Genomic DNA, 21,568 nt, shown 5'->3' with positions numbered 1-21,568 from the left:
CTGGTTAACTCTCTTTTTTTAATTGCATCTCACTTTAATGTGGAATCTAAAAATAAAAAAGGTCAAATATACAGATATAGAGAATAAAACAGTGGAAACAGGGAGACGTAAGTCAAAAATACAAAGTAGCAGATATGCAGAATAAACAAGTCTAGAGGTCTAAAGAACAATTTGAGGACTGTAGTTAATAAAATTGTATTGAATTAGTGATTTTTGTTAAATAGATTTTAGCTGTTCTTGTCACAAAAAGTGTAACTATGTGAAATGATAAACAAGTTAATTTGCTTCACTATAGTAACTATTTTACTATCTACACGTATGTTATAAACCTCAAGTATAAATGATAAAATTTATTTTAAGGCCGGGCGCGGTGGCTCAAGCCTGTAATCCCAGCACTTTGGGAGGCTGAGACGGGCGGATCACGAGGTCAGGAGATCGAGACCATCCTGGCTAACACGGTGAAACCCCGTCTCTACTAAAAAATACAAAAAACTAGCCGGGCAAGATGGCGGGCGCCTGTAGTCCCAGCTACTTGGGAGGCTGAGGCAGGAGAATGGTGTAAACCCGGGAGGCGGAGCTTGCAGTGAGCGGAGATCTGGCCACTGCACTCCAGCCTGGGTGACAGACCGAGACTCCGTCTCAAAAAAAAAAAAAAATTTAAAAAAAAATTTATTTTAAAAATGGCTGAGGGACCTTATCAGCACTAAACCTGCCTTATAAGAAATGTTAAAAGGAGTTTTTTTTGAGTAGAAATAAAAGGATGCTGAAGTAACAACATGAAAACATATAAAAGTATAAATCTTATTAGTAAAAGTAAACACATAGCCAAATTCAGAATACTGTAATACTGTCATGGTAGTCTATAAATCACTCTTTTTTGTTCTACTTTAAGTTCTGGGATACGTTTGCAGAACGTGCAGGTTTGTTACGTAGATATACATGTGCCATCATATAGGCTTTAAGCCCCACATGCATTATTAGGTATATGTCCTAATGCTCTCCCTCCCCTTCCACTCCACCCTTCTCTGGTTAACTCTTAAGAAAGCAAGCCTAATGATGGTTAGCAAGGGAGGGGGTAAAATAAGGCATGTTCAACCTTCTGTCATGCTAGGAACTCAGTTTTCAAGATTTCTCGGAGGTCCCTTTGGCCAAGAGGGGGGTCCATTCAGTCAGTTGAGGGGACTTAGAATTTAGTTTTATTTCTCAGATGTCAACTCTTTGAAGGCAGGGATTTTGTTTTTTTTGTTCAATATCTTAACCCTACCACCTAGAACAATGCCTGACATATAAATGTTCAATAAAGATTTGCTCAGCAAATTAACGGAAATCGTCTGGACACTGACATCCTTCCACGCTTGACTCGCTGGCTTGCACACCAGGCTTCACACTGGCTGTGACCTAACCTACGAGCTGCCCTTCTTCAGTTTTCTTCTTTCCTCTACTGTTTCACTTAGCATCTAACTGTGAAAGCTGCCTGAAATCAGGGAGCAGGAAATGGAAGCTGAAAGTTGCAGAATTCCTGATACACAAATCAAAATGTTTGGGGCCCAGACTCTCAGAGATAAATCCCAGCCCTCTCAAATGCTTTCAGACAGGTAAGGATCAAGGTTTCTTGAGACCCATAGCCTATAAATTGGTGAGGAGTGGAGGGTCCTTTGAGGAAAAACAAAAGGAAATTAGGTATGACAGCCGGCATAGAATGAGAAGAGAAATCACATCATGTCTCTTATTAGAGCCTTAGAGTTGCCACTCCCTTTCTTCTGAGATCTCCTTGGGCAGTTTCTCAGGGATGCTTAGAGAGATGGGCTGTTGACTGCACGGTGGCCTTCTCTCCTGGTTCAGCGGACAGAAGCAAGGACATCACCTGGAAGTCTGTTAGAAATACAGGATCTCAAGCCCTACTGATATGGTTTGGACCTATGTCCCCTCCAAATCTCAAGCTGACATGTAATCCCCAGTGTTGGAGGTTGGGGCCTGGCAGGAGGTTGATATGGTTTGCCTGTGTCCCCACCCATATCTCACCTTGAAATGTAGCTCCCATAATTCCCACTGTTGTGGGAGGGACCTGGTGGGAGATAATTGAACCACGGGGGCAGTTTCCCCTATACTGTTCTCGTGGCAGTGGGAATAAGGCTCACCAGATCTGATGGTTTTATAAGGGGAAACCCCTTTCACTTGGCGTTCATTCTCTCTTGCCTGCCGCCATGTAAGATGCACCTTTCACGTTCTGCCATGATTGTGAGGCCTCCCCAGCTACGTGGAACTGTGAGTCCATTAAACCTCTTTTTCTTTATGAAGTACCCAGTCTCAGGTATGTCTTTATCAGCAGTGTGAGGATAGACTAAAACAAAGGTGTTTGGAACATGGAGGCAGTTCCCTCATATATGGATTAGCATCATCTCCTTGGTGATGACGATGAGTGAACTTTTGCTCTGTGTTCACACAGATCTGCTTGTTTAAAAGCATGTAGCACCACCCTGCCCTCACTCTCTTGCTCCTTTTGTCACCATGTGACATGCCTGCTCCAGCTTTGCCTTCCACCATGAGTAAAAGCTCCCTGAGGCATCACCAGAAGTGGATGCCTGCATCATGCTTCCTACACACCCTGCAGAGCCACGAGTCAATTAAATCTCTTTTCTTTACAAATTACCCAGTCTCAGGTATTTCCTTATAGCAATCCAAGAACAACCCAGTACAGCGACCCTAGACCCACTGAATCCACGTCTGCCTTTTCTTTTTTCCTTTTTTTTTTTTTTTTTTGAGACCGGGTCTTGCTCTGTCACCCGGGCTGGAGTGCAGTAGTATGATCTTGGCTCACTGCAACCTCCACCTCCCAGGTTCAAGTGATTCTCCTGCCTCAGTCTCAGTCTCCTGAGTGGCTGGGATTATAGGCCCATGCCACAACACCCAGCTAATTTTTGTATTTTTTAGTAGAGACAGAGTCTCACCATGTTGGCTGGGCTGCAAGTCTGCCTTTTCATAAGGCCCTGGGGGATTCATTCCTATACATATTAAAGGTGGGTTGACATAGACTTTGTAGAGTCCTGTCAACTCCCAATGCCTCACTTGGCTCCTGCCAGGAGCCCTAATGCTAATGCTTCCTCCTGTGATCCGTGCACACCATAGTCAGGTCTGCCGCTGGCTAATGCTACAGGGTGTCTGCCTGAGGTACCAAGACACTAGAGTCTTCACTGTGGCATTGCTACTGTCCACTTGTCCTTTATTAAGTGACTGTGGTGCCTCCTAGCACAGTCAAAAGAGGGAGCTGTTGTACTGAAACAGAGGACTAGTGGGTCTTTATAGGCCTTGGGACACTCCTTGAGGTGGCGGAGGATAGAGTAGAGGCCATCTGTCCCCTCATAGTTCCTCAGGCCTTAGTATTCTCTCCTTGGCCAGCACTCATCCACTGCTGAGGACATTCTGGAGCAGCTAGAACCCCTCCCTCTGCTAACAAGGCGGGCTGCAATACCAGAGAATGCGTGCCCCAGGGTCTTTTCCCCCTCCTATCCTACCCCACAGCCCTCAGCCAATGACTGGTGACAGCTGCAGCACAGGTGCGTGTTGCACACTGGCTCCCAGGACACTTCGGCAGGATCATGCCCCTGGTGCCCACAGTGGTTTCTTACTGGAGGGCACATCTCAGGTTGGCATCCTTCCCTTCCTTGCCTCACTTGCCTCAATCCTTGATGAGTATTTCCTGGGGTTCCTTTCCAAATAAACTACTTGGACTACAATCCTCACAGGGTCTGCTAGAAGGGAAACACTCACCTAGGATTTGGGGTGGGGGTGGGGTGGGTTACAGTGAAAATCCCTGGTTGATTTTTAATTTTTCTTCCTCTGTGAATCGTGACAGCATCTGCAAAACTAGACCACTTCCTGGGGAACCATTCAGCTCAGTACAGGCTAGAAACTGTGGAAAGAACTGGAATGCGGACCTCCTGCTCACTGAGCAGGCAGGGCTTAAAACTGCTGTTGTGTTAACTCAGGGTTTCTCAACCTGGGCATCGGGACCAGATAATTCTTTGCTCCCAGGGTTAGGGGTGCCGCTCTGTGCACCGTGGGATGTTTAGTAGCATCTCCGGCTTTTGCTCACTAGTTGCAACTAACACACACACACACACCATTGTGATAACCAAATATGTTTCCAGACGTTGCCTAATGTCCCCTGGGGGGCCACAAATCGCCCCCAGTTGAGAACCACGGAGTTAACGGAACTCTTTCTTCTGAACGACGGCAAACAAAACCCAGGCTGAATTTCCCACCTGCAGTAAAACTTGCAGCCCTTTGCTTTACCTCTGACGCGCCTGCCCTCTGCCCTGCCTGGCTTCAAGTCCTCATTATAAAACCCATTTGTCACCGCTCCCTTTCTGAGGATTAATTTCCAGATTGTCTGCTGATGGCTAACTGGGATTGCATTTCTGGTTAAAAAAGAAAAAAAAGAAAAAAAGAAAAAGCCCAACATATCAGCTCCCTGCTGGTCTCAGAATTCCAGAGTGCCCTCAAGTGGCCAGAAACTGCCATCCTCTTTGGCTGCCCTCCAAATTCCAGGCCGCTCCGGAAAGAACTGTGGAGGGGGGCAGGGACCTTCCTCTTGCTTGGTGCTTCTAGAAAATCTGTTTTCTCACAAAGTGACAAAAATTCAGCAGTGTCTCCTTCAGGCTGTTTCTTGGAGCATGTTTTTGAGCACATCCGTGAGAGGCTGATCCTACAGGCTGTGTGTGCATGTCTTATGAATGTGTGTGGTTTTCAAAGTCTCATCAGTAATGAGGAAGGCAAATGGAGTCAGTGCTGAGAAAAGGGGCTGCAGGCCACAGCACTGGGCTGGGCACACATTAATGAGCCTTGCGTGCTGGCACAGGGCAGTCAGGCCCTGTCAGCTGTCACAACCAGGTGGGCTGCAGGGAGACCTCTGAGAAAGAGACCGCAGTCTTTATCCAAGTGGCCTCAGTTACCTGCAACCAGGTCAGAAGGACTCTGTGCTCTCTCTTGATTCACCAGTTTTAGCACGTGGCAGCCACCAGAGAGAAACCAGGTCTAATTCTCAAGTTTTCCAGGCCTACTTCAGTTCCCGAGAGTACCTCTCCTGGAGGGACACTTCAAGGGATGGGGAGATGATGGAAGTGCCTAATTTGTAGGAAGTAGGCAAAGTGCATGCAAAATGAACATTATAAGCTAAAGAGCTATTCAGGCTGGAAAGAGGAGAGGCTTTAGGCACAGGGTGGTCTTCCAGCCCACCTGACACTCACCTTCTTCAGGACTAGGTGGGGACCACTCTGCTCTCTGCAAACATATTTCAAAACCACTACAGCACAGATAACTCAAAACAGGTTTTTCACTTGCATGAAGCTCCCTGAGCGCTAACTCTATGTGGGCATTCAGTATTTCCCACTATCACGCTTCACTGTAATTGCATAGGGTCAGATTCCTGGACAGACCGGAGGCTCTGGGGAAACACCGAGGCCCCTGTCTCATCGTAGGAGCTGCAGAACACAGCACAGAGTCTGGCCTCCAGAGGCACACTGTCTTTATTTGTTGAAGGAACACTTAGGTCAGAGATCAGTGGATTTTGAAAGACAAAAAAGAAAAGAGATGGAATTCACGTAAGGAAATGGTATACCCTAAGACAGAAATGTGCTGAGTTTGTTTGGGGAATAGTGAGAAGGCCCATTTTGAACTAGAGAAGATGGCTCATGTAATGAAACAGTGAGAAATCATGCTGGAAGGTTGCTGAGGGTATTGAGGGGCAAGAGAACAACTGATCTTCATTTCCTAAGTCGATAAAATATTCACTAGCAGTTGTTCATGTCTCACCTTCTTTTTCTTGATGAATATCTTATAACGCCCCTTTACCACCCTGAAGTGAAATTCATCTTTTCAATATAAGCCACCTACTCACATAATTTTTTAAAATAAGCATAATGGCCCAACTCTAGTCTAAAAAAGAAAGAAATGTCATTTACGATATCAAATGTATAGACCTGGATTGATTAGGAGAAATAATGGAGTAGTCAGATGTTTGCAAGTCATAATGGAAAAATTTGAATATAAAAATACAAGGCAATATTCACCTGAATATTCACACATAAGGAATCACTGTGGTGGCGAGAGCTGCAATTGTAGACTACTAACAGGTGTATTGCTTGGGTGACTCTAATACCTTAAGGAGATTTGCTATTGGCAATGTTATTTTTGAAGCGGAAAACAACTTTTGGCAAAGGTTCAAACATAACTAAGTACAACTATCCATTGATTTACACAGTAACTGTGTTTCTAGAATCTATAATACATATTCAGATCCCATGAAAAAAAAATTTTGTGCTAGTGTATAGCTGGAGAATTCAGACAGGGAACAGGACACAGAGCTTGCCTCTGTGATGTCCAGGGCCATAGCTGGAATACATGAAGGCTGAAGTCTAGAATCATCTGATGGCTTCACTGGGGCTGCAAGACCTACTTTCTAGGTGGCTCACCCACACAACTGGCAAGTTGGTGCTGGCTACTGGTAGGATGCCTCGCTCCCTGTGAAATTTCCCCACAGGGCTGCTTGAGTGTCCTCACACCATGGCAACTGGTTTCCTCCAGAGTGAGCAATCCCAGAGAGAGGGACAAACCGAAGCTCTTCCTTTTACAATCTAGCCTCAAAAGTCACATAGTATCCCTTCTACCGCATTCTTTTCCTTAGAAGAGAGTCCTTAAGTCTGGTCTGCATTGAAGGAGAGGGGAATTAGGCTCCATGCTTTGAAGGAAGAGGTGTCAACAAACTTGCAGACATATACTAAAACCACCACCATAACTCAGATAACTTGCAATGGGGTTTTCAACTACATTCAGTCTACTCAAAATTACATGGGATGGGCCGAGCACAGTGGCTCACACCTGTAATCCCAGCACTTTGGGAGGCTGAGGCAGGCGGATCACCTGAGGACAGGAGTTTGAGACCAGCCTGGCCAAAATGGCAAAACCCAGTCTCTACTGAAAATACAAAATTAGTCGGGCGTAGTGGTGTGCACCCGTAATCCTAGCTACTCTGGAGGCTGAGGCATGAGAATCACTTGAACCCAGGAGGCAGAGGTTGCAGTGAGTTGAGGTCACATCACTGCCCTCCAGCCTGGGTGACAGAGCGAGACTCTGTCTCAAAGAAATAAAACAAAACAAACAAACAAACAAAAATTACATGGGATGTAGGATAAAAATCCAAATATGGGACAATCCCATGTATCACAGACTGTCTGATGCTCTGTAACCCCATCCCTACTCCACCAAATGCCAGTAGCACCCTTTTATCATTGTGAAATCCAAAAACACCCCCTACACCTTCATAATTCTCTCTCCTTGAGAACCACTGTAATGTATCATAAGAACAACTAAGAATTTGGGTCAAGAAAGCAACAAAATCAGACCCAGGCATTATGATTACTCTAGCAGCAGCATTCGGGAAAATCTTCCAATTACTTTTAAGATCCATGCCTCATGCTCTGCCATCTCCCCGGTCTCCACTGGCACCAGTGCCCTTTAGGCTCCTTGTATGTACTAAACTCCCTCGTGGCTCAGGGCCTTTGCACCTACTGTAGAACTCTAGAACATTCTCCTCTTTCTCTCTTATACCTACACCTTTTCACTCTCAGAATTTCTTCAGATAAATCTTCCTTCTTCTTTCCAAAGCTACCAGATTCCCCTGGAAAGCAAAGTTTTCCCAGTTTGAGCACAAATTGCAGTTTTTAGTTACAGACTTGTGTGATTATTTGTTTAATCTCTGTTTCCCCATACAAACATAAGCTCAGTGATGGCAGAGGGAGGAAGGAAGGAAGGGAGGAAGGAAGGAAGGGAGGGAGGGAAGATATGAGCTCTTGCATTAGCCACAGAGCTGAGCAGCCTCAGATAACATAGAGAGGTTTACTATTCCTTTTGGGCTCCCTGAATGAACAGCCCCACATATCACTGAGTGGAAGGAAAGAGCAGAAAGGACCCCATCCCTACTGAAATATTGGTAAAGATATATATCTGACTGTGCCAGCGCACACATAAAGAGGCATATTAGCTCCCCAGTTCACAATGAAAAACCACAGCTGCTAATGGTGGTGTTGCTAGGTTGTTCTGTCAAGCATGATTTTCTGTTTCAATTACTGCGGTGGTAGTGATTTAGCAGCCAGACCGTCTGAGAGATGCTCCTAGGAGTTTAGGTTGTAAGGCCTATCAGAAAGAGATGGCCTGAGTTGGTTGGTTTCTCTCTCTCTCTCTCCATTAGCTTTTGCTGTTCACCCAAATAGATGCTCCAGTCTAGGCTGTGACCATATCATCACTGTGGGTGAGCTGCGCTTATTGGGGGTTCCTGTGAGGGCTTAGTGAATACTTTGCCACTGCTATTACCCTGAAGCAGGGCTATGCATTCTATAAGAAACCTCATAATCATCACTAACATACAGAGAGTATTTATTGTGTGCCAGGCACCCTGGTACACAAACTTCCTGCTAGATTTGCCCCGACACAATCTCATTTCGGCCCCACAACAGCCTAGTAGCTGCCATTTTACACTGAGTTCACTAAGGCCCAGAGAGGTCTTCAAACAGCTCCTTAAGGTTAAAGAGCTGGGACACAGTGAAACAGGAACTTGACCGAGATTCATCTGACTGTCCAGCCTCAGCTTTTAACATCACCCTGTACTGCTAATTCCTGCCCTTCTGCCAGCCAGCGCTGATACTTTATCCTGCTATCCCCATCATCATTCACTGGCTCTGCCTGTAGCACCCCTGAAAGCTTTGGGTGACTTCCAAGATGTGAGGGAAAGTGCAGGTGCAATCTCCATTTCACTGCCTTACCCTTGAGATTCGCATGAAAGACTATCTCTGACATTCCACACGTGTAGGCTGGAGAACTTCTATGGCCTCCCAGAGGCTAGAACTCGCATGTGGATCTGCCCATAACAAGCTCTTCCGTCTTTAGAGCCCTCCCAGAAGGACTTTTGTGTCTATTATTTAATTATATATCCAATGTTCTGAACCTAGTCCCCAGTTTCACAGGCATGCATGGCCCTTGTTGGTAGCACCAAGGGCAGCAGTTACTGAGGCTCTCTGATTGCTGAACCAGATGCGGCCTTGGTAATGCCCTTGAAATCTATAGCCCAACTGTGGCCCCTGACCTCTGCTCCTCTAGTTCATCTACTCATCGTAGAAGCTCCCAATTCCTCTCTTCAATTATTTTCTACTTGAAATGACTGAAATGGTTTTGGTTTCCTAAATTCTGACTCACATGCCCTACTTCTAGTCCCTGAGATCTCGGGTCTTCCTCTGTGATCTTCCCAATAGTGTACATCAAAACACCTTTTTTTTTTGTTTTTTGGTTTAAGTTGGGTTTCTTTCTTCATTCTTTTGCAACTAAAGATTCATAGTCAGTCACATGTATTATCTCATTTAATCTTCCCAACAAGCTTTTAGAGTTGATATTATTAACCCCATTTTGTAAATAAAACTGAGGCTCAGAGAGGTGAAGTGGAGGGTTCTGCTAGTTCTGTGGTATCTTCTGTGAATAAGAAGAAAATATCTGTTCCTGGAGAGTGAATTTCAAATCGGCACCCACTATGAGCAGGAGAATTACGAAAGGCACCCCTTCCTCTGGGCTGATGTGGCCCCAGAGCCAGAGAGCACAGCTTGATGAGCAGAGCTGGAGATGGATTTCTAGCCCACACATCCTCTAGTACAAGCACAAAGGACAGGACACAACTGGCCGTGTGCCTGCATGGTAGTCTTAGTTAAATGTCTCACCCAGGTTCACACAGCTCCAAATGGAAGAGGTAGGCTCCAGTCCTAGTTCTTTTTTCTCTCTGTCTCATTTCAAACAATGGTACTGTACTGCTGGATAATACTCTAACTTATTTGTTACTTAGCATTTGTATGTTTTCATGTTGTTGCTTAATGTATATTTATGGCTATTTCTTAATGTCTGGTGCTGCACCTACACTTTGTAGCTGCTTAGTAAGTGCTTACAGAATGAATAAATGAATGTGCTGTTTCCTTGAATAGATTGTGAACACATAACAATTAGTGACCATGGTTTCCAACGCTTTGACACCTCAATGCCTAATGCTGTGCATTTGATATATCAGTAAAGATATCTTCTTAAGGATAAGTCTGATTGTATGCCACAAGTACTGGCAGAATTTGTGCTATTGTGTCATGGAGTTCCTTTGAGAAAGCTCCATGAAGGATTCTGACTTGAAGAATCCAGAGAAAAGCTTTCCAGAGAAAAATGGGAAGGGTGTCCTAAGCTGAAGAAATGGCCAACAGAAATGCAGGAAAGAAGGATGGGCATGGTGGGTTTAGAAGCGACAGTCAGGAGGTCGGCTCAAGTAGGAGAGAGGATGTGTGTCGTGGGAGTGGTTGGAAATGAGATTGGCTGGAATTAATCCCAATCCCACATCCAGCTCCACCATATGCAATTAACCCAGACCTCTGTTTACAGAGATGAATTTGAAGCAAAGGCCACAAAACCAATCCATCACAGTTCCCCAGGGACTCCAACCACAACCGATGACATGAACAACCATCAGTGTTCTTCAACTGTAAGAACTTGGAAGGACTGATAACCATAAAAGACATCCTGTAATTAAAACTGCCAACCACTATCCATCTAATATTTCAGGCTCTGTGGGAGAGCATGGGGGCTGGGGAGGAGGTGGTAAGGGAAAGCCAGAGGATGGCATGTTTTACAAACTCCAATCAGCCCTTTAGCCATACGTATACCTCTGATACCTTCACAAGCTTGTCCTCTGTCATACAAAGTTTTCATGACACAAATATGAGTGGTAATATTAGATGAATTGGTCAGGATCCTGACTGCCAAAATAAAAAGCATTTGGGGACCAGATTAAGTCCTAAAGAAAGCAAATTGTATATAAAACCAAGGAACCCAATGTCCTGGTAAGTAACTTCTGTGGTTTGATACCCAAAAGTATATGCCTACATCTTGTCCATTTTAGTCCTCAGTTAGCCTGTTTGTGAAGTAAGGAGAAACTAACCCTTACTCCAAATAAGATAAGCATGGCTGGGTGCAGTGGCTCACACCTGTAACCCCAGCATTTTGGGAGGCCATGGCAGGAGAATCGCTTGAGCCCAGGAGTTCAAGACCAGCCTGAGCAACATAGCAAGACCCTATCTCTAGAAAAAAAAAAGAATCAGCCGGGCATGGTGGCACACACCTGTAATCCCAGCTACTTGGGAGACTGAGACGAGATGATCAGTTGAGCCCAGGAGGTTGAGGCTGCAGTAAGCCATAATTGTACCACTGCACTCCAGCCTGGGTGACAGAGTGAGACCCTGTCTCTGAAAAACTTAAAAAGTAATAAATGAAATTAGCAGTGTAAAGCTCTTGAGATAGTTCCTGTCATACAAGTGACAGTTCTGGAGTGGCCATAAGTAGCTGTTCTTTCCCCTCCTTCTCTTCACTAGCGTGGTAATCTGGCCATCTCTGGCTAAGAACCTGTAGATGCCGGCTAGGAGTGGGGAATAGCTACGGGTTAGGAGAGACCTCTAGAAATAGGAGTCCAGCATCATGAGCTCCTACTTCCAGAATGTTCTCCATTCTTTATGTTTTATGGTGTGTCTGCCCATCCTCCCGTGTTCAGGTCCACTCCTCATCCTTCCCCTGCTCTGCTCTGCAGCTCAGGGAGGCCAACGCCTGGAGACTATTTTCCAGGCTCCCATCTAGCTGGTTTCCACTGAAGCTCAGTCATTTGGAGGCACTGGTGGGATACTAGAGAGTGGAAAGGATAAATCAGGGCACTCCACTCTTCTCTCAGCTCAGGGGACATCTTTGAGGCCAGCTGCATCCTCCCTCCCCACGTGGCTCAAGCTCCCACCAACAGGCCCACCAAGGTTCCAGCTTCTGCTAGATGATGCCAGTGTTGTGCTCCCATCCTAGGAACGGTGGAGGCTCCCTGTACTTGCCCACTAGCCCTGATGGCCTTCTCGGTCTCTTCTATCTGGGGACCAAGACCTTGATTAAATTCCCTCTGTTTTAAACACCTAGAGTGAGATTTGTTTTCCTAGTGGAACCCTGACTGTTACAGCCTTCCTGGGAAAGCTCTAGTGCAATCTCTCCTTTAGGGTTTGCTGGTGTCGAATATAACCAATGTGAATTTGTTCCACAATTCTCAGGCTAAGAAATGTCCTATTTTTATATTTTCTTCTAATCAACTTAAAACCGGCTCCAGCCCGCACCTGCCTGGCTGGCTGGATGTCTGTTGTCAGGCATTACCAGGACTCATCCTTTGTTCTCTGTATAAGAATTTCAGGCACATCCAGTCTTTAGGGAGCAGGGAGGGAGCTGGTCTTTAATAACAACAGGAAATCCTGTGGAGCATCATTCCTTCTGTTTCATTACCGTGCTATCAATTTCAGGTTCTCCATCACTTATCAGAGACTTCTTTTCTGGGCGGGCCACATAAATGTCCTTCCCAGTGGTCTTCTCTTCCCATCCCAGCTTTGGCCACAGGGGACCCTTGTTGATGCTCTCAAGACCACAGTGTTTAATGTCCAGCCTTCCCAGTATATCCTCACAGGAATAGCTCCTTCTCAGGTGCCGCATGGGGCCACCACAGCTGTGGTGGAAGCCACCACCCCTCACTCCATCAATATCCCAAAGCTAAGCCATTGGAATCCCTCCACCAGACACACATCTGGCTCCATCTCCCCATGGGCCTGGCAGAGCCCTCCACTGGAGGACTGCAGGCTGGACAGTGCCCACAGATATATTCAGTTTGGCTCTCAGAGTGTATTTAACATTCAAAAAAATTATATGCAACATTCTAAAATCAGTAAGTTTTACACAGTAGTCCAAACTTCCTTGTACTATTGAAATATCAGAAAAATCCAGCCACAGTGATCTCACATATCCTGATGCCAAGAATGGGACAGAGCTGAGTAGCAGTGAGTGTCTCTGCAGGAGGGACACTCTCTCCAGGCTTGGTTCATTCATGAGGCCTGACCTGCCTGCCCAGGCACCAGGCTTGTCAGTCCCAGTTCAGCCCTTGAGAACAGAGGCCAGTGCCATTCCTTTCCGGTGCTGTGTTCTCATACCCTAAAGCTAGCTGGTCCCAGAAGGAGGGAGAATGGGACAAAATACTTCTCAAACTTGTGAGCCCATTATACAAGTAACAGAAAACCACATCTGTCCTATTAAATGAGTACAAAAGTAATTGCAGTTTTTGCACTGTTGGCACTTGCCATTTGATATTGGAATACATTCTTAAATAAATGTGGTTATGTTATGTATCATTTTAATGGGCATTTCTTGCTTTATGTTTTTTTGCTAATGACTTATCACTTGCCATTTATTTTATGTTTATTTTAGACTGTGGAAATGATGTTTAGACCACAAGCGAATTTGAGTGATTTTCTTATTCGAGTTCAAAATGGGTCACAAAGAAGCAGAGACAACTTGCAACATCAACAATCCCTTTGCTCCAGGATCTGCTAGTGAACATGCAGTACAGTGGTAGTTCAATAAGTTTTGTGAAGGAAACAAGAAGCTTGAAGATGATGAGTGTAGTGCCCAACCATTGGATCTTGACAATGGCCAACTGAGAGCAATCATCAAAGCTGATCCTTTTACAACTACCCGGAAAGTTGCCGAAAAACTCAACATCAACCATTCTATGGTTGTTCAGCATTTGAAGCAAAGTGGAAAGTTGAAAAAGCTTAATAAGTGGGTGCATCATGGGCTGAGTGAAAATTTAAAAAATCGTCATTTTGAAATGTCATCTCTTATTCTACGCAACAACAATGAATCATTTCTTGATCAGATTGTGATGTGCCACGAAAAGTGGATTTTCTACAACTGGTGATGACCAGCTCAATGGTTAGACCAAGAAGAAGTTCCAAAGCACTTCCCAAAGCCAAACTGCACCAAAATAAGGTCACGGTCACTGTTTAGTGGTCTCCTGCCTGTGTGGTCCACTGCAGCTTTCTGAATCCCGTGAGACCATAACATCTGAGAAGTATGCTCTGCAAATTGATGGGATGCACTGAAAACTGCAGTGCCTGCAGCTGGCATTGATCAACAGAAAGGGCCCAATTCTTCTCCATGACAATCCCCAACCGGACATTGCACAAACCACCCTTAAAATGTTGAACTAATTGGGTTATGAAGTTTTGCCTCATCCGTTATATTCACCTGACCTCTCGCCAACTGACTACCACTTCTTCAAGCATCTTGACAACTCTTTGCAGGGAAACAGCTTCCACAATCAGCAGGAAACAGAAAATGCTTTCCAAGAGTTCATTGAATCCCAAAACACAGATTTTTATGCTACAGGAATAAACAAATTTATTACTCCTTGGCAAAAATGTGCTGATTGTAATGGTTCCTATGTTGATTAATAAACATGTGTTTGAGCCTGGTTATAATGATTTAAAATTCATGACCTGAAACCACAATTATATTTGCACCAACCTAATAGTTTAAGTAGAAGATGGAAATTTATAAGGATATAGAGATGTCTCTGAGAACTCAGGGGTGGAAACACACATGGTTCTCAGGAAGGGACCAAAACTGGCACTTAGAAAGTCCAGATTATCTTTCCATCACTTATGTCTGCTTTGATGTTTCTGCTTCATTCTTTCCCTCTCCCTCTAGAATATTCTCTTCGGCTTCTTGGTGAAAAATATTCCCCCTCATAGCTATCAGGAACACATGGTGAAGATCCAGGCATGCCACAGGAACAACTCTCTCACTGGGTTCCATTTCCACATCCCCAGGGAAGGGACTCTGCTTGGCCCAATGTGAGTCAAGAGCCCATGGCAAAGCAGTCACCTATAGCCACAGGAGAGGTCGCAAGTTATCACATGTCACCAAATGCCTGCTGAACTAAGGGGGTGTTGTTGTTAAGAGGAGATTGTTGTGAACAGGGCAGACACTCTCAAAGTGTCTGCTGTAGGTGACTCTGGAGCAAGCAGAGAGTAAAGTCATTCCCCTCTCCAGCCAACCCTGCCCCTCACAGCCCACATACCAAGGGTGGTCTGAGAACCTGGCAGAGAAAATGGCACCGTGAGCAAGACATGAAAAATTCATTGATTGCCTGTCTGTCTGTGAGGGAAGCAATGCCAAGCTTCATTCATGCTCATCATTAATTCAATCCCAGGCTGGACTCTTTGGCTCAGAGCTTTCGGTTTAAAACAAATGAGCTTGGATGTACAGTCGGCCTACGGTTGTCTGCAGGTGATCCATGTCGACGTTGGCTTCTCTCTGGCAAACCCTCCTTTCAAAGTTATTGCCAGTTAACAGATTCTACACAGCCCTAACTACCCCTTGGAGGACATTTGGAGCTCCGGATTTGCAGTTAGCACCTTTCTCTGCTTAATTACAGCATTATGGATATCTCTGCACCCTCTGTTTACTTTGCCTGCTGAGATGCATGCTGAAAGCCAAGCACCACCTGCCTGGCTCCAGGGAAGGTTAGAGAGACAGACCTTTCATCAAGCAGAGAATAAGCTGTTTACCCCCAGGGAGCAGTGACTGGGAGGAGCTGGGTGAGCACCAGGTGGGAAACTTGGCTCTCAGTTTCTTGCCTCTCCAGAGTGAAGTCTTTACCAAGGGGCCCTCTTTTGTTCTTAGAATGAAAATAATAGCTCATATTATCAAGTTCTTATTATGCATCTATCGCTCTACTTGGTGGCCAGCCTCCAAGATGGCCCTCTGTCGTCCTTACCTTCTACTACTCATGCCTTTGGGTAGTCCCTTCCCACAATGAACAGGAGCTGACCTGTGTGACCAGAAGAACACTACAGAAGGAATGGTATGTGACTTCTGAGGCTATGCCACAAAAGACATTGAGGCACCTGCATTAGCCTCTTGGATAGCTTGCTCTGGGGGAAGGCAGCCGCCATGTTGTGAGGGCACTCAAGCAGTCTTCAGGAAAGGCCTGTGTGGGAAGAAACTGATGCCTTTGGCCAACATCCAGCACCAACTTGCCAGCCATGTGTGTGAGTCACCTTGGAAATGGATGCTCAAGTCCTCATTAGGCCTTCAAATGATCCCAGCCCCTAGCTTCCAAGTCTTTCGGCTGCAGCCCCAGATAGTGGAGCAGAGCTAAGCCGCCCCAACTGTACTCCATCTGAATTATCCATGCAAACTGTGAGGTACAATAAATGATTGCTCTGGTTTCAAGTCATTAAGTTTTGGGGTGGTTTGTTACACAGTACAGTTGATCTTTGTACGACATGGGTTTAAACTGTGCAGGTTTACTTACATGCAGGTTTTTTTCAATAACAGTTACATTGAGCATGCCTGCCTCTCCTGCCTCCCCTTCCAGCTCCTCCACGTCTTCTGCCTCTGCCACCCGGATACAGCAAGACCAACTCCTCCTCTTCCCCCTCCTCCTCAACCTACTCAACTTGAAAACAATGAGGATGAAGACCTTTATGATCAATGAATAGTAAATATATTCTCTCTTCTTTAAGATTTTAATAACATTTTCTTTTCTCCAGCTGACTCTATTGTAAGAATAGAGCCACCTATATACTCTGATATATGAGCATACAAAATACGTCTTAATTGACTGTTTATGTTATCAGTAAGGCTTTTGGTCAACAGTAGGTTATTAGCAGTTAAGATTTTGGGGAATCAAAAGTTATGCACAAATTTTCAACTGTGTACCCCGAGCCTCCATGTTGTTCGAGGGTCAGCTGTAATAGATCACCAACACGCTCTATGTGTGCTTCACAGGAGCGGTCCCCAACCTCTTTGGCACCAGGGACTGTTTCATGGAAGAAAATTTTTCCACCAGTGGGGGTGTGGGGATGGTTTGGGGATGATTCAAGCACATTACATTTATTGCATACTTTATTTCTATTATTGTTACTTTGTAATATATAATGAAATAATTATACAACTCACCATAATGTAGAATCAGTGAGATCTCTGAGCTTGTTTTCCTTGCAACCAGATGGTTCCATCTTGGGGTTATGGGAGAAAGTGACAGATCATCAGGCATTAGATTCTCATAAGGAGTGAACAACCTAGATCCCTTGCATGTGCAGTTCACAATAGGGTTTGTGCTCCTATGAGAATCTAATGCCGCAGTTGATCTGACAGGAGGCGGAGCTCAGGCAGTAATGTGAGCAATTGGGAGCAGCCGTAAATACAGATGAAGCTTGACTGGCTCTTCCATTCCTCACTTCCTGCTGTGTGACCTGGTTCCTAAAAGGCCACAGACTGCTACCAGGGCAGTGGAGGGGCGGGGGACAGGGCGGTTGGGGTTGGAGACACTTGTTTTACAGCATTATTTCCTGTAATCCTCACAACAGCCTACAAAATAGATGCTATTAGCCATCCACAATTCACATGTGAGAAAACAGAGGCACAGAAAATGTTCTTGCTTGCCTACACTACATAGCTAAATACCAGATCCATTGGTGGTTCATCCATATCCCCTCAGTCTTCACCCTCCCAGTCCTTGCCACATCCTACCGTCCTGCTGCAGGTACCTGCAATTCTCCATCTGAGAGTTTTCTCTCTATGCCCACATGGGGCAGGCCAGAGCTACTGGGGAGTGAATGCTTCCAGGAACAATCCTCAGCTACTGAAGGACACGCTTCCTTGCCTTTTGGGTGGGATCCCTCCGAGTCCTGCTTTACACGGTCTCTTAAGTTCTGTCCAGTAGGACGCAGCCTCAATTGTCCATAGTGGGAAGCTGATCAATAAAAACACCGTTTTTCGGCTGCCTTCCCTCACTGTTAGACTCTCTATGCCCAAACAATGACTCTTGGGATCACCTCCCAGTGAACTACTTATATTCAAATCCTTGTCTCAGGGCCAGCTTCCAGAGGCACCTGACCTGAGACATGTAAGAAATGACAAAACTGGAGGCCAGGCACAGTGGCCCATGCTTGTAATCCCAGCACTTTGGGAATTTGGGAGGCTGAGGTGGGTGGATCACTTGAGGTTAGGAGTTTGAGATCAGCCTGGCCGACATGGTGAAATGCCATCTCTACTAAAAATACAAAACTTAGCTGGGTATGGTAGCACACGCCTCTAATCCCAGCTACTCGGGAGGCTGAGGTGGGAGAATCACTTGAAGGCAAGAGGCAGAGGTTGTGGTGAGCTGAGATTGCACCACTACACTCCATCCTGGGAAAGAAAGGAGAGAGAGGGAGGGAGGGAGGGAGGGATGGGGAAGGAAGGAAGAAGGAAGGAAGGAAGGAAGGAAGGAAGGAGGAAGGAAGGAAGGAAGGAAGGAAGGAAGGAAGGAAGGAAGGAAGGAAGGAAGGAAAAGTAAGGAAAAGGAAAGGGAAGGAAAAGTAAGGAAATGGAAAGAAAAGGAAGGAAAAGGAAAGAACAGAGCTGGGATTTGAAACAGGCACTGACTGCCAAGCCAAGTGATGCCACTGAGTCTCACACAAGTCAAGCCCCTGAGCATCCATGATTCTCACTTTCAAATGTAAATATACCACACACTAATCAGACTTACGAAAGATCTTCTGTTTAGGATTGGCCACATTTCTGATCTCTCTATTCATGGAAATCATTGAGAATTCACTAAGTAAATATGAGGCAGGGGAATATTATTCAATGTTGATTTGCATGTTCCTCCCTGGTATTGCATAGCCAGGCTTGATACTCTGGCTTGATATTTTCTGGACCAAAGAGATAGAACTAGCTTTGAGAAAAGAGTTGGCTCCTCTGGGCTTCAGTCAGGGACTCCTGTCATGGAGGGTCGTGAGCAGGAGCAGAACAAAGCCCTGGAGAGCAGCAGTAGCCGTTACCACATCAGTCAGCTGGAACACGACTACCCAGGCTCATTTTTCTCCTTCTCATTTGCTCTCTTGAAAGCATCAATGCCTTCAACAGCCTCAGCGGAGTTGACTAGGAAACCAGAAGCTCTGGGAAAATCCAGCTGGCTCTGGAGAAGCCCCAAGTTTTTCATCCCCATCTCCCCAGAGCCCATTTTTGTTGTTTTTTGGGACAGGGTCTCACTCTGTTCCCCAGGCTGGAGTGCAGTGGCACGATCATAGCTCACTGTAGCCTTGACCTCCCAAGCTTAAGCAATTCTCCTGCCTCAGCCTCCTAAGTAACTGGAACTACAGGTGTACACCACCATAACCAGCTAATTGTTTCATATTTTTTGAGTGTAGAAATAGAGACAGCGAGAAACTTGCCCAGTCTAGTCTCAAACTCCAGGGCTCAAGCGATACTCCTACCTTGACCTCCCAAAGTGCTGGGATTACAGGCATGAGCCATCACACCCAACCAAGAAACCGATTTTAGTCTTTTCCAAAAATATATGACTACACATCACTCCCACTTTTTAAACAGAACACCTGTTAACATCTGGTAGCCTACTCACGTTTCATGAAACAGCTTGGCAACCATCATCCTAAATTTTCTAATTATTGCCTACAACAGGATTTTGCTGATACCCATCCATGCTGGCCATCGTTTGTGAGACCATAAAATAGGCAAGGCCACAGTCCTCCAAGTGCCTGCCAACCTTTCCAGATTGCTAGGAAGACTAAGTGAGTAATGAGTGCTGAGTGAAGTATGAAGCATCACATATGTCTGTTATTGTTACTGCTTGCCAATTCTCAACTGTGGTTTTGTTTCTAAGTATTGCTAATAAGGGAGCTTCTAATAACTGTGGTTGTGGGAGTGTCAGGAAGTAGACTCTGGGATACAGGGTATGCCCAATGTGCTCTTGAGGTTTATACCCAAGGAAAGGAGGAGAAGGAAGCTGGACTGGGCGGAGGGAGAAGCTGGGTTGCAATGCACCCCGTTGATGGTTAAGTGCCCCCAAGAGGCACTCTGGAGCTGGACTGGCCATTCAATGTCATCCCTAGTTGGGGTGAAGGGAATGAGCCTTTACCTCTGCACCTTGATCAGTCATTGGATAGACACCCACCTACTGGACTCATCAGAGCCAATCCCTGCATCGGGCTACCAGCAGTCAGGAAGTAAGTCCCTTATTCCTGAAGGGGTACTAGGTGATGCACCACAGTGTGCACAAAATAACATTCCATAAGTTTCAAGGAGATAAATATAAACATTCCATTTCTTCACCTCTTTTAGAATGTCAGGTGGCAATCCAATCTAACTCTTTATTTGGGGAGTTGATTCTTGTCTTGCTTTCTGGAGCTGACCTTTCAATACCAAACAGGCACATGTGCCAAGATGCCAAATCAAGCCTTCCTTTGATGTGTGGCCATGACAGAATGCCAGATTGTCCCTGCCAATGGAGTCATTTTCTCCTCTCAATTACCTAAAGGGCCTCTCAGTAGTTTTCTTCCCCAACATACATAGATCTTGCCTTCTAAAATGGACTTCTGTCCCATTCTTCTTCGTAGGGAGTTGTGCTGGGCATTCTCCCACTTTTTCCACCCCGTTCTGTGCCTCAGGTGGGGCTGATCTCCATGGCCGCATCAGTGAGCTCCCTTACTTTCCAGCTTCTATTCAGGTTCAGCCAATTGGCGGCACCAGTAGGAGAATGTTGTGGGGAACAGAAAGAGATTGGGGTGTTTCTTCCTCCTGACTCTCTCGGTCCCTAGCCAAGGGCAGAGGCCATGCTCTTTATCCAAGGCCCCAATTCCTCTCAGCTCCACTGTTGGAGCCATGGCTCTTGTTAGTTCCAGAAACTGTTCCTTTTAGCCCTTCAGGATTGCGTCTGTGGAAAGGGAAGCAGCTCTTCTCTATATTAGCTGGGCTGTGCTTCCTTGTTCCTCCTCAGTTTCTCTTATACCTCCATTTGTAAGATGAATCTTTATGAACATCTCCTTAATCACCCCTTTGTGCTTTTTCTGCCGGGACCCTCACTCACACACAACCCCATCCTTTTGTTCAGAAATGAAATAGCTTCACCCAGGGTCTCCCAAGATTCCTGAAAGGCCAGGAACCAGAGAGAATCTGTATGTCTTTGTCTTTGGAGGTCTACACTGAGGTCCCTGAAGCTCAGCATTCCAGACTTTGTTTTCTCTCTGTTTTCTCTTTGATCTTTAGAACAGTGTTTCTCAACCATTTTAAAAGGCACACTGCCCATTCACAATCACTCAAAGACCTGCTTTTTCTGGCTCTTCTCTGTGTCCCTCCTACTACATCATTCTTCAGTAAATGTCTGTGGCCAGGTGCGGTGGCTCACGCCTGGAATCCCAGCACTTTGGGAGACCGAGGTGGGAGAATTGCTTGAGTCCAGGAGTTCAAGACCAACCTGGGGAATATGACAAGACCCCAGCTCTACAAAAAAAATTAAAAATAATAATTAGCCAGGTGTAGCAGCATGTGTCTGTGGTCCCAGCTACTCAGGAGGTTGAGGTGGGAGGATTGCTTGAGCTCTAGAGTTTGAGGCTGCAGTGAGCTGTTGATTGTACCACTGTACTCTATCGTGGGCAACAGAGCAATATGCCATCTCAAGAATAAAAAATGTCTGTGGGAAGAATGAATGAATGTTTGAGCCTCAGTTTCCTCACTTGCAAAAGTGAGGGGAATAATCCTCCTAAAAAGCTTCTAAGTTAGGTGTCATTATTACCATAATTTTACAAAGGTAGAAATTGAAGATCAGAGAAGATAAGGACTTGCTCAAGGTCACACA

General features: G+C 45.5%; 1 long non-coding RNA gene across 2 annotated transcripts in view; it reads left to right on the top strand.

The window, feature by feature from the left end:
• Window positions 1–16,338, top strand: part of LOC117083135 — an 83,987-nt gene extending 67,649 nt beyond the window's left edge. For both annotated transcript variants that reach the window (XR_004436960.1, XR_004436959.1), the window contains one exon: window positions 13,345–16,338. This is a non-coding gene — a long non-coding RNA (uncharacterized LOC117083135). The remainder of the gene's footprint in view (window positions 1–13,344) is intronic.
• The last annotated feature ends 5,230 nt before the right edge of the window (window positions 16,339–21,568 follow it).

The sequence above is a fragment of the Trachypithecus francoisi genome, unplaced genomic scaffold (genome assembly GCF_009764315.1).
Source record: "Trachypithecus francoisi isolate TF-2019V2 unplaced genomic scaffold, Tfra_2.0 Lachesis_group0, whole genome shotgun sequence".
Taxonomy (NCBI): Eukaryota; Metazoa; Chordata; class Mammalia; order Primates; family Cercopithecidae; genus Trachypithecus; species Trachypithecus francoisi.
This window is presented reverse-complemented; position numbering and strand designations above follow the sequence as displayed.